This window comes from Symsagittifera roscoffensis, chromosome 4 (genome assembly GCF_963678635.1).
Source record: "Symsagittifera roscoffensis chromosome 4, txSymRosc1.1, whole genome shotgun sequence".
In the NCBI taxonomy this organism is placed as follows: Eukaryota; Metazoa; Xenacoelomorpha; order Acoela; family Convolutidae; genus Symsagittifera; species Symsagittifera roscoffensis.
The window spans coordinates 20,587,187-20,599,932 of NC_087065.1; the positions used below are offsets into that span (position 1 = coordinate 20,587,187).

At 34.1% G+C, this 12,746-nt stretch overlaps 1 protein-coding gene across 1 annotated transcript in view; it reads left to right on the plus strand.

Annotated features, from left to right (window-relative positions):
- The window catches only part of LOC134844477 (deoxynucleotidyltransferase terminal-interacting protein 2-like), a 414,318-nt gene that overhangs the window by 368,972 nt on the left and 32,600 nt on the right, over window positions 1-12,746 (plus strand). The window lies entirely within an intron of this gene.

Here is a 12,746-nt window from a genome sequence, read left to right on the forward strand (position 1 = left end):
GGAATAGTGTAATTTTGTATATCTTTTTGATTTTTCTCGGAATGATGTTGTGGGTTTTCGGAATTCCCAAAAATGATGTTGTGGGTTAAATGGAGATAACGGGTATAAGGAAACTACAAGCATAGAAAGTCGCATCTCTTGTATTTCTGGCTATTGTTTGATAACTTTCAAGTGCTCATGGCGTAGATACGAGGACGTATGACTCTTGATCTTCAGGTCGGGGAATGGACTCTGACCCAGCAAAAATATGTTTAAGATTTATTTTAATTTTATTATTTATTTACACTAGTAAGCTTGCAAGCGAAAGGTAATAATACGAAAATCTTTGCCACAGAAAACTGCTATTTTGTTATTTAAGAAACAAAAACTACATACAAAGTCAAAGAGATTTTTCAGATATTTTTTTTTGTCATGAACTCCGAATTACTCTTGCTTTTACCGTAACTGCTAAAAACCTGTATCCAAATGATCATGTTCGAACGCTCCTCAACAAAACCAGAAGGAGATGCAAAAAACCCAAATCTCAAAATTGACTACGTGGATCATTTTACAAACCAAAAAAATTTCTAAAATATCTATTTTTCAAAGCTTTTAGCGTTCCGACCGGACTTTGGGAAGGAACTTGGTATTCGGGTGTGTTTTAATTTTTTGTTTTCAACGCATTATAAAGCAGCACAAATATTCATCTGACTGGTGTGAGTGTTGAGTGATGTATCGTATTACAGCTTTTACAGTTCTGATTCGAACCGCATTAAAAAAATTTAAAGTTTTTCCCAGTGTCGAAAAAAAAAACGGTTCGATAATTTTGATTTTTTGTCTTATTTCGAGCAAATAAAGCAAGCGAGCAGTTTTATCTAAATTGATTAATTCCTTGAAATTTTACAAAAATTTAACTTAAAACGTATAACAGTTTTAATTGGGTAACGTTATCTTACTTTGAGTATTTTAGCGCCTTTTTGGAAGTTTTAGTTCGAATTTTTTCTTGTAATATTTCCGCAATAATTGTTTTTCAATTTGCTTAATTTATGGCTGAACTTAGTTTGGTTATTGAATATGCCTAATTCCCATTTTTTTGGTTCAGCTCTTTTCATCAGACTACGCCGAAAAAACCGACAATAGTTTGAAAAACTTGTTTGCATTTTTTTAAGACCATGGTCGGTACATTCTGCGCTACTTGCACAGTAACCGGCTATCCTTGTTCAGATATATGTTTTTGTTGCAATCTAAGATTTAACTGCCACATCTAAGCTTTTTACGTAGTTTTTTATTGCAGTTGTTTTTTATGTTTTCATTCACTCCTGCAGTTTTTAATTCTACTAACGTTGACGTCGTATATTTTTTTTCTTATGTTTTTTTGCATGAAAAGGGTTTTGGCCAAAAAGATATCGGCATATTTCATCTGTTTACTAACTTAATTTTGAGTCGTTCAAAGAAACCATAATTTTTTAACGTTTTACTTCGTATTATACAAAATTTCTCAGAATACAATTTTTTATTCAAAGTTGTTTTTGATAACATTTTTTTTCGCTCGATACTTGTTTTTACTATTGCCATTAGCAAGCGTTATCATTCCAGTATGAAGACTTTTTTTCGGGCCAACTTCTTTAACAGAATCACTTGAATCATTACTATCTTGATTCTGAATGATTTCTACGGTTTCCCGGTCAACTTAGCCTGGAGGTATCGAGTACGCCTGGGACGGCAAAGCTCCTGGGCTCAAATCTCACCGGGACCTGTTATTTGTCAAAAATTCTGTTTCAAATAAATTTGTCGGTCAATTAGTTGTCTGCTTATGTGTTGTCGGCTTAGTTTTGTTTACTTCAAGCTTTTTTCTCTAACCTTACTTTTGGTGTTCCATTTTGTTCCTACAATTTGTAGTTTTACTAACGTTGACTTCTCCCGCGGCCCAAATTATTTCAACTCATTTTTTATTGGATTAATGACCTAATTTTTGTTTTGGACGAAATACAATTTTAGCATTTCCCTTTGCACTTTTCAAATTTGTTGAATGCTTATCAATCGGTTTGTTGAAGCTTTTTTTGCTATGGAAATTGTTTCAATAATTTTTGAAAAACTTTTAGTTTTTCACAGAAGCTTCTATTAATTTTCAATAAAAGGGCTATCAATTGAAAGACCGCCTACTCCCCTGTTTTCCCGCGTACTCCCGTAGAGTCTGTTTCTACTTGACCCCTCTGTCTACAGCGTTCGAAAAGTCTAAGCGGGAATATTGGACTCAATTTTTTTTCTCAAAAACTACTCTCTCAAAGCTGAGTTTTTGCTTTCAATGAAATGAATGGTTTCGAAAAACTCCCTGCAAAAGCGGCTACACCCAATTTTTTTTTTCAAGTTATGGTCCTAGGAGTAGTCAAATTTTTGACTGTTTTTTGAACCTTTTTGACTTTCCTCGAAAACTTGATATATTGGGTTCAGTGGAGATAACGGGTCAGGAGAAGCTCCCCTGTATTAGCAGCCATACACAAAAAGTTTTAGCACAAAAAAATATCGCCCGCGGAAAAGTCAAATTTTTGATTCTTTGACCGTTTATTAAACTTTTTGAATATTCTCGAAAACTACGCAGCCATGTCTGAGATTTTGGGTTTAAATGAAACAGCGGGTTGTGGGGAGCTCATTGGCTTATGCGACTACACCCAAGTTTTGTTGACACCAAAAGTTATGGCCCTCGGAAAAGTCAAAGTTGATTTTTGGACCGTACTTTTTTACAAGTTTTTTTGATTTTTCTCGAGAACTACTCTACCACATCTGAGACTTTTGATTCAATCGAAATAACAAGTTGCATCAATCCCTTCTGCATAAACGACTACGCCCTTCTTTCTTTTAAAAAAAGGTATGATTCTCAGAATTGTCAAATTTTTTATTTGTTGATCGTTTTTGCTAACTACCTGCCAAACCTGATTTCAAATGTTTAATCGAAACAAGAGGATGTTGAAAGTCCTACCTTTATAATTGACTATGTCCAGTTTGCTTAAGAGGAAAGATGTTGATTTCAAAGAAGTCAGTGTTTTGAAACTTTGATAAATTTTTGGAAACCAGTTGACTTTACGCGAAAACCATTGTGCCAATTCTCGGGTTGTGTTCAATCGAGAAACCCGGTTTTGGAAATCATATTTTCTTAGCTAATGGATTATGGAAAAAAATTTATGGATTTTGGAGAGACTTTTGACCGTTTTTAGAAAGTTTTGAATTTTCTAAAAACTCAAAAAATCTTATCTGGGACGAAAAATTCAATTGAAAGAACCAACTGCGATAATTGATCCTGCAGAAGCGATGACTTCTTAATTGCTTGTATGAGAAATATTATCTCGTTAAGAAAAATATTTATCTCAACTTTTTTTTGCTCTTCTCGCCTTTTTTAGTAGAGAAACAATTAGGAATTTGGGGGCAGAAACCGAAATTTCAATCCATAAATTTTGATGCCGCATCAGTAAAGCAAACTCATCCAATATTAAACACGAAACTCAAGCTTCAGCTGGGACCCTGATTGGTTTTTGTTGAGACATGCGAAAATTTTAGTTACCTAACTTTTTTTAATATTTACTATTTTTTTATTCAAGCCTTTTTATATTTGTGTTGTATTGCAAGTGGAGCGAAGCTCATCTTCGCTTCTATGGTGAATTTTTTAAAGAGTCGTCGAATGTGTTTCTTGAACTAATTTGCGCAAATAGAAGGTTCTAGACAACATTTTGAAGTTTTTTTAATTGTGGTTCTTTGAAAGTTTTTTCATTTTTTCTGGACTTAGTGGCTCTTCTTTCGTCTAGTGTCTTGTGTTATCGCAAGTGATGAGAAGCTCCGATTTGCCTCTGTCTTTGGAAATGCAACAAAAATGTCTTATCAATGTTAATGCTTATAGAGTTTTTCAGCTTAAAAATTCTCGCAAATTAATTTTCTCTTGATTTTGAAGAAAGAATTGAATGATGGTGCTTTTGGTGTGGCTTTTTAGACAAACTTGATTTGATAACCAACATTTTATGAGTATAATTGTTCCGGCTTTCGTAACGAAAGTAACAGAATATTTGTGCTCAGGGTGTTTTTTTTTCTTCAGACAAATTTCGACTTTTTAACTAGCCAATTTTGACAAAGTGTTTTCTAAATCATTCAAAATTTTTTTGTGTCCTGAGCTTAAAATTGGAAAAATAGTTCACCTAATAAGAAGTGTTCAAATACTATTGCTAGACTAAGCTAGCTAAGCGAAGTTAAAGGAATAAAAGTAATTGTGTTAAATTAAAACTGACTGTTGTCTAAAGAGAACAATAGTGACGCGAAGTCCAATGGACTTCATATAAAGCACAACTGGCTAGTAACTAATTAGCTGCTAGAGGCCAAGGTTACAATCGTTAAAAAACGCAATCACAAAATCACCTTTGATTGTTTTTCTAAAAAAAATATGAGGGTTTAAACATTGCCATTATGGCCAATTTGGAACAAAGAACGCGCGACAATTAAAGCGGGTGTTTAATCCGTAGAAATCGTTCCGGGTTGATTGAAGCAGGTTAATTGGCATAATTGATTTCTTACTAGGAAAAAAAAACTTTATTTTTGTATTTTATAGGCGCGTAGGGGGATGATTTTTATTTTAAAAAGTTCAAATTTTAGAATTGACGAATTTAACGAATTGATGTGGCTAAGCCACTTGCTGGATGAAGCGCCTCTCTCCATAGAAATTTGGGGGCCCGGGGTTCCTTCTCGGACAAGATTAGCTGTATGAGAGGTTTTCTGGTACTGGGTCTGTTGGCTTCTCGGGCGAATTCCTCATAGCTATTGGGTTCTCGCTCGTACCCGGAGTTGACGATGTGAAGTCCTAGATTGGTTAGTCGCCAGAGATGGTTCGTTTCGAATGATCTGAAGAACTTTCAGATATGACAGACGAGAATTCGAATTAAAACCAGAGTCAGTGCCCAGATAGTCTTCCAAGACGTTGTTCTAATGGTTTAAATCTCATGACGATGTTAAGTCTGAGTTAACGTAACAGAAACCTTTGGTCCTGGGGACATTTGTTTTTCACCTCTTCGTCATTGTTCAGCCCGATTGTCTGCTTGACAGTGTGAGCCCTGCTTCGTTACAGTCCTTGCTTTTAATAGGTGAAATTCTCCTTCTCTTCTTTGCTAATTCATTTTTATTAACTAATGTGTTCGGAACGGTTGTAAATATACTTGGAGCCATTGGTTGGTTTTTCTTGAAAGCGAGGTCCAATTTTCTTAGTACGTGGCCGTTATCTAGGGTTACCATATTTTTGTGTCTGAAAGAGGTTTTCCGCCAAGAAGTTTAAAGTACAGTTGACCTTCCCTTCTGTTGACGATCTTTCTATATCAAATAGTTCTTTGGGTGAAGGGGTTCGACAAAGGGCTGTCGGTGCTATTTGTTCTGCTTTGTCCGTTGAATCGCTCTCATATTCTCTGTTGTCGGGTATAGTTTGCTCCAGGTATCCGTCATTTGCTGTCGTTTGCTCCAAGTCATGGGCTCTCTGTTTGGACAATGTCGACTTCCTTTTATCTAAATCAATTGCGTGTGAGATTAAGGATTCCCAGAATGTATTAGGTGATTTTTTGAAATGTTTTGAAAAAGGTGTACATCCAATGGATGGTTGTTTTGTTGAACTGAGGTTCCAAATGATTTCATCGATCGCAGCGTTTGGAGTCGGTTTGCGTTCGTTAAACGACTTTGCCATAAGTTTCGCTTTGACTCTGTAGATAAGACGTTCTACAACTCTATTAGACGTTTGATCTATGATCTTCCACCGTACATAAAATTAGTTAATTATGATTATTACTCTCTCAGACACTTTTGAATTTATTAGAAAAAAAACTCGACCCATGGTCAACTCTGATTGATTTCGGTTGCAGTAATCCGTCAGAGTTGTGAATATCGAAGACACTGAATTACTATTTAATACCCTAGCCGCAGGAATTTTTGGGAACCTATCTATACATTAAAGTAAATATTTTTATGTGCCCAGTTTTTGTCCAATGAGCCTGAAAAATCCAGGTTTATTTCTTCGTTAGGTTTTGATAAGTCTGGTAATTTCTGCGTGTTGGCCGAGCCCAGAATGAATTTAAGGTTCTTACCTGCTTTTATACACTGGGCACAGTTTTTCTCGTGATGGTAACATTCACCACCAAATGTTCTCCACCAGTGCTCTCGTCACGAACTTTCTTGGATGGGTCTTATGTAAAACCGTCATGAACGGGGACCTAAGGGCTCCTGGGATGATCAATTGTTTGTTGTTAAACAGCATTCTTTCCCTCACATGAAATTCCTGCTGGAAGGTCTTCAAATAAGCCCCGAATCTATCCAATGGTCTTTTTTTTCCACCGCCTTCTTCACCTCCTTGAGAATTTTGTGTTCATCTGTCATCATCCTGATAAGTTTGTTTGAGCAATGGGCCCAATACTATATTTTGAAGTTGAAAAGCGATTTTGTCAATATGTTCGTGAATATTTGACATTTTATATAATTTTTTAAAAATCTGGTCGCTAAAGAGATTAGAATCCAAGTCTAAATTAATACTATCATCTTTTTTTCGTAATTGCAACTAGGGTTATGAAACAGACTTTGTCACGTTTATCTAATTTCACGATGTGCCCTTCTTTTCCATTCGGTTCAATTCGGACTTTACACTTTCCAATAAATGCAGAGGAATCCTTCTACCCTTGGCTTGTATTGGTTTGAACGATGAATGGAAATGTGTAATCTTTCTATCCATTGGAATTTTCCTACTCTGTTTAAAAGTCATTTGAAATGGTTGTACATGTTAAGAAATGTATGCAAATGGAGATTATATTGACACAAAACCGGAAGAGATACATTGTTCACCGGAAGAAGCGGTTGTTTCTGCGCAATTTATATTCCAATTTGGGGTAGTTTTTCGTTTCCCAAGACGTTCCTCTCGTGTCCAGTGGTGATAAAAAATGGAGTTTCTTCTGAAACCCATCTGTTAGATTGTATTCTGATTACAGTTTTTCCGTTAACGTTTATTGTATTGTTAGTGAAGCCGCAGTGAACTGCAAATTTTTTTGTCCACGCGTAGAATTTTCAGCTGTGGGTCTCTCAGTTTTATCTCATGGAACACGTTCTTTTTCAGGAAACGTATTGGACTAGCTCAATCGAATGGAATATTCATATTAAAATTTGCGTCCTCATCTAATTCGATTTTTACGAGCTTCTTCGTTTCGACGCCATTGCCATCGTAGATAGTTCGTATGTTTAACAACGAGTAATAATTTTTTCTGCTCCACAAAATTTTCTTCTTGGTTCACTTGTAGATTCACTGGAGAATATGGACAAATTTAATTCTGTACAACTGGCCTTCTTTTGATTTTTAGAGTCTCCAAACTGTCCTTTGTATTTTTAAATTTTACGTATTATTTACTTTTGGTCGGCAAATTTTCAAGTGTCCTTTGTAAAAGCATTTCCATTATTCATACAGAAGTTGGATTTTTCTATAATCAGACTTGGTTTCTTTAATACAGTATTAAAATTTTTGTACACCCTGCCGCTATTGTTGTTAATGGACCTCGTCATGTTTGTTATTTTGAGATGATTATAATAACGTTTCTCATCGACATTTGCCTGGTTGATTGCATCCACTGGATTTAGCGTTTCCGATGAAAGTCTTGGTTGAAGATTGCAATTTCTCATATTGAAAATGAATACATCTCTTATCCACTCCTGTTCTGCGTTAATTCCAATTTCGCACGATTTAGCTAAATCCGATAGAGCTCCTCAAAAATGTTCGTAAGACTCTCTCTCCTTCTGTTATCGGCTCATTAATTTGTATCGTTCAAACGTAATGTTCGCTGGCTTAATAAATGCTTCATTAGTTAGAAGCAACATTTAGCACCAACAAGGTTTCCATAAATCTACGGCGGTTTGGGTCGAAACTTTTGATAGCCTTTCTGTAAAAGTAAGTAATATTTGGTTAAAGCAATTTCAAGAAAATTGAGAGATGACATTTCCTTCTAAATGTTATTCTGCTAGTGTGTTTTTTGTTACTTTGTGCCCCAAGGCAAGAAATCTGTACAAGAATCTGAAGGTAAGAATTTTGTTCGCAGTAAATTGCTCGCTACAATTTTAACTTGGCTAAATGATGAACCAAAAGTTTCAACCCATGTTTGCAGTCGGCTTCGACTGCAATTGGAAAAGGTTTTTTCCATGATTTTTAGTGCTGATTTGTTCAGTTAGAAGAACGCCTGAGTTTCAAGTAAAAATGTTTCCAAAAATTTTTCAGTTTAAGCTCCTGGCCTTACATAGTTTGTCGTTGTTTTTTGCTTGCAAACCAAATATAACAAGCGAGCGCTACAGGTTCCCTTGAATGATTTGTGTTTTATAATTTTCCAAAAACAATTTTTTTTTCATTTTGCAGTTATACTTTCTCAAGCTTTTTGGACTTTTTCAAGAAATTTTAGAAAAATCACCCAGAGAAATGCAGAGAAACGATTTGCTTGGGTAATTCAAATAGAAATCACTCACTCACATGGTCATAAATTATGATAAATTAAAAATTAGTAAACAAAATAGATGACTCACTCAAGCTTTGAAACAGTATACAACACTTTTTAAAAACAATTTCTAAGTTACCTGTTTATTTATAAATGTATTAGACCGTGTTTATTTATTGAAACGTTTTGGCGGTTGATCCTTCCGTTAAAGTTATTCTGACTCTGTGTGAGTTTCAAGCATAACAAGATTGATTTTCCTAACGGTAGTCTTAGAATAAATGTATAAGATTTTATGCCCTTTTCTTTACAAAATTTCGTTTCCTGATTCATTGGGCGGCTGCACTCGTTAATATTGAACTGACAAAAGCCCTTTGTCTGTTATCATATGGGTCTTGATTCGCACCTGCGAATGCTGGTCGAGTGCCTAGTGAAAGTGCTGTTTTTTTTCCTATATTAAGAAAGCTTCTTGCATCTTCATGTGGATCTGAACTCGTAATTTTTTCGACAGCTAAATCTGGATATGCGACTCTGTTTGCCATTTTTGCTTTCATTTTACTCAATACTTGGCGTCTAGTATATAATCTTTTGGATGTTTTGTGTACTGATAAATTGAGAGGAGTAAATACATTTATTTATGAGGTTTATTGAGTTTGATGATTATAACTTTTTACTGGATATATCAATAAGGCTATGAAGTTTGTTAAGCTTTTTTGGAATAGAAACTCTTTCAGGGGGTTTGCTGCTGGAAAGAATGGTTAGTTTGTGGATTTTTTTTCAGGATGTTTTGACAAGGTGGTGACTTGATCCTTTTGGATGTTGGTGATTTGTCATACACTTTTTTAAATTGTTTTTTCGTTTTAGTTTCAAAATGCTGTTGTATTCATCTGATAAAAATTGAACATAAATTTTAAAAGTGTCTAGATAAGCACGAACATTTCATAAACTTAATACTTTTTTTATTATTTGTTTTATAAGTTTACTCATTTTGGTTCTAATATTTTTGAGCAGTTCAGAACTTAGTGTGGGAAAAAATAGTTTCTATTAATAGGTTAATAGATTTTTAGTTTTGGTTTTGGGTACTAGGATGATACTAAAAAGAGATTGGAAGTGAAGCTCTTAACCGTTCTTGTGGTATATAAGTGTCTGTTGTTGCTAGAATGGTTCGGTAATGTACTAATATGATCCTCCTCAGTGTTGGTCATTTATCAAATGATGTTGGAGACCTGGCTTCCTAGTTTGAGTTATGAACTTACTGTTCTGACGACCATTTGAAAATGTGTTGACATTTGACGGTGGTTATTTTTGTTTTGCTTGAGCGATACTAATTACCTGATTAGTGTAAATAGGGTATTAAAAGCTTCCCAGAAAATGTTGACTATTAACAAATTTTATTAAAATTGATATGGAAAAATTATATTCGCATTTTTGAAATTTTTTCCAATTTTTCAATTTTTTGTGTTTTGAAACCTTTCTGTGAAACCTGGAAGTTTGTTTTTGTGAAGCTAACTGATGCCTATTTTATTTTCAGACACTTAGTGATATACTTTTTTCGAGGTTTTTAATTATTTCAAAGTAATTTTTTGTCAAGGAATTGATTTTTTGGACTAGTACTATAAACTGAAACCTGAAACTAAAGATGATGAGGTTGGATTTTTTATCTATTTGTTCTTTATAATTGTCAAAAAATTTAGTGTAGTTTGTTTATTTTTTATCATGCGCAAACTTTTGAGAAAACTGAGGTTTTGTTATCTTAAACCTAGTTTTTGAAATCTGAAACCAAAACTGTTGAACTCGCTGAAACTCGAAACATAACTCAAAATTGATAGTTTTTGATATTCGGTCTAGAGTAATATAGACTTATGAACTACTTTAGAACAATAAATTTGCAATTTTATTTGCAAAAATTTTAGTTTTTAGGGCTGAAATTATTTGAAAATAGTTGAAAATTTAGGTTGGAATCTCTTATGTATGTCTATTCCAGCACTTAATTTTCCACAAAACTAAAAACATTGGTTTAAAACGTCGATTTTAATGCGCGTAAGCTTTAAGTCTGAGGGCTCGAACTAACACCTTCTGGATTTTTACTGAGTTTAAAAATTGTTTACTGCTTCAAGGATTCCTTTTATCTACTTAGATTTCACAAAATTGTGACCTGGGAAGCAAAACTTTTGTGTCTGAAACCAAAAAACCAATTCTGAAACGTACATTTTAGCCTTGGGTATCAACTTCAAAACTATTTTGGTGGGTTTTACCATCGTTACTTTTCTGTACAAAGTCAAGGTTTGACGTTCGGAGCTGATTTTTGAGGCCAAAAACTCAATTTTTGTTCTGAAACTTGAAACTGTCAAAAACTTACCATTTAGGACCAGGTTTTTGGCTTATGGAATCAGAAATTGGGTTATATCAGTTCAAATTTTGCTGTTTTACCCAAATCCGCTTACAGAAACATAATTTTTTTGACCGTAGACTATACTTTTTAACTGCAACGTTTGCCCCTTTAATTGAAACCTACATTGAAACCTAACAATTTGGTTAGTTGAAAAACTCTCTAGTGCTTTTGTCAATATAAAATTGATGTTTTCGTGTTTTAGCTTTAGGTTTTGTTGTGACAACTTATAATTTGGAAATTAAATATGGTTTTTCATGTTATGTGGTTGACGTTTAAGATTGGTTTTAGGGCGTTAATTTATAGTTGAATCGTTTCATATACAAAGCGTGTCGTTAAAAAAACAATGATTTAGTGAAAACACTCGAAACTGTTCCTTCCTCTCTAGTTTTTGTTATTGCGGGCTTTACTGATGAATGATTTAGGTTCAATTCGGGTTAACGAGGGTCCAAATAATATAGGTTTCACAAAAAGTGAAGATGAATTTTGACATTTGATGAACAGTTAGAATAAGTAGCAAACAAAAGTGAATGTTTTGATTGTTATGTGAGAAGAAATCAGTTTATCATAGAATTTAGGGTACACTTTGATTACACATCGGGCATCTTAACCCTCATTGAAAAAAGTATGACGACAATTACTAAGACTTTTGAGCACTCCAGATGAAATAGATTTTATTGAAGTTTTGCGATACTATGTTGAATCTATGGTTTTGGCACGTATTTAGTCGACTGAGTGGATAATTAGTCGGAAAAAGTATCCTAACAGCGGACTTAGGCAGAGAACGATTCCTTTGACATGTATAGTGTTTCTTTTGAAAGTAGTTTAAGTTCATGAAATAATTTCAGGGAAAACTTCTCTTCGACCGTTAGTGAAGCAAAATTTCGTAGTATTAATCCTCATGATAATTTCTGACAAACAAGCTGACAATTAGATTGCGGTCTTAAGAGTAGATCCTATCCATTCTCTGGTTTATTTATTTTACAAAAATCAGCTGACACCTCTTCACAGGTTTCCTAGTCTTATTTCCTTATGACGAAATAAAACTGATAAATTCCTGACGAAACAAAATTGATAAACCAAAAGTTTCAACCCAAGTTTCAGTTTAAGCTCCTGGCCTTCCGCAGTTTATCGTTGCCTTATTGATTGCAAATCAAAAACAGAAAGCAAGCGCTACAGGTTCCCTTGAATGAATTATCTTCATAGTCTCCAATAAAAAATTTTTTTGTTTTAATTGGCAGGTATACCTTCTCACGAAAATTGAACTGTCTCAAGAAATTTTAGAAAAAATCACCCACGGAAGCGCAGAATAACGAATTGTTGGAATACTTTAAATAGATTTGCTTTGCTCGTATGGTAATAAATTTGTGATAAATTAAAAATTACTAAACAAATTAGGTGAATCAATCAAGCAATGAAATTGTACACAGCATTTTTGAAAAACAGTTTGAGTTTTTCCCTGTTAAATCATAAATGTATTTATATATTCAAATGTTTTGCAGGTTGATTCTTTCGATAGCGTTATTTTTGACTCTGTCTCATTTTTTAAGCTTTACGGAATTGACTTTCTTAACAGGAGTCTTAAAAGATATGTATAAGTGTTTTTGAACTTTTCTTTTTAAAGTTTCATTCCCTAATTGGTTGGGAAGCCGTTCTTCTTTAATTTGAGGCGACTAAAGCTCTTTGTCTGTTATCTTTTGGGTCTTGATCCGCATCTGCGACTGCTTGTCGAGTGCCTAGTGAAAATGCCGATTTTTTTTCTCTAATAAGAAAATATCTTGCATCTTCATGTGGATCTAAGCCGGTAAACTTTTTGAAAACCAAATCTGGTTATGCGACTACTTTTGCCATTTTTCGTTTCATTTTACCGAAAAGTTGGTTAATAGTGTATAATACTTTGGTTGTTT